Raw genomic sequence first — 639 nt, forward strand, 5'->3', positions numbered from 1 at the left:
AGAGGTTGTGGAGAATGGGCAGCATTTCTCTGTTGCTGCTGGGAGTGAAAACATGTACAACCATTTTGGCACTCAGTATGGACATTTTTCTGAAAATTCGGTATCCATCTTCTTCACCATCTTGTGATTCTACTCTTTGCATACCCAAAGATGTACATTCATGCAACACCAACAACTGTACAGCTATGTTCATAACAGCAGTGTTTGTAATAGCAAGAACCTGTAAAAAACTAAGATGTCCCTCGACTAAAGGATGGATAAAGAAAATGTGATACATTTAATCAATGGAATACTACTCATTGGAAAAAAACTGTGGAAAATGTCCATGGTGTTTTATCTTTAGCCATTCTGGGCCTCCTGAAACTGACAAGATTCTGTAAGGCAAAAGACATAATCAACAAGACAGGACAGCATTGCACAGAATGGGTAAAGATTTTCACCAATCCCACATCTAGCCAAGGGCAAATTTCTAAAACATACAAAGAACTGAAGAAACCAGTCAACAAATCACCAAATAATCGCCCTCTCTCGCCACCGCCACCCTGCTTTGCCTATTGCTCTCCCAAAACCACCCGGCAGAAATGCTTTGAGTACCCACATGCCTTTAACAGATGAGACCAGTGTCCCGGGCGCTGGCTC

This window comes from Cricetulus griseus, unplaced genomic scaffold (genome assembly GCF_003668045.3).
Source record: "Cricetulus griseus strain 17A/GY unplaced genomic scaffold, alternate assembly CriGri-PICRH-1.0 unplaced_scaffold_2, whole genome shotgun sequence".
Taxonomy (NCBI): domain Eukaryota; kingdom Metazoa; phylum Chordata; class Mammalia; order Rodentia; family Cricetidae; genus Cricetulus; species Cricetulus griseus.